This window comes from Leuciscus leuciscus (genome assembly GCF_965113295.1).
Source record: "Leuciscus leuciscus genome assembly, chromosome: 15".
Classification (NCBI taxonomy): Eukaryota; Metazoa; Chordata; class Actinopteri; order Cypriniformes; family Leuciscidae; genus Leuciscus; species Leuciscus leuciscus.
The window spans coordinates 29435513-29435775 of record NC_138739.1 but is presented as its reverse complement, the minus strand read 5'-3'; positions in this window follow the sequence as shown (position 1 = coordinate 29435775).

The following is a 263-nucleotide window of genomic DNA, read 5'->3' as shown; positions in this document are numbered from 1 at the left end:
CAAAGTAGCGATACAACGCGCGGGCGTGCACGTTAACCAGACTAATAAAATGATGTCACGCAGGCTGTGCTTAGCCCCTTCAGTCAGCCTCACTGAACACACAGCGTTCGTCATGTAATGGGCGGGTCTGGAGTGAATAAACGTGTAACTATTGGACATTTCATCTGCCTATCATTTCCTGTCGCCTTTCTATTGGCAACTAGCATGCGGGTTTATCTCTCCATCTCTTGCTGCTCTTGTATAAATGCCGCTTACTTTTCTAC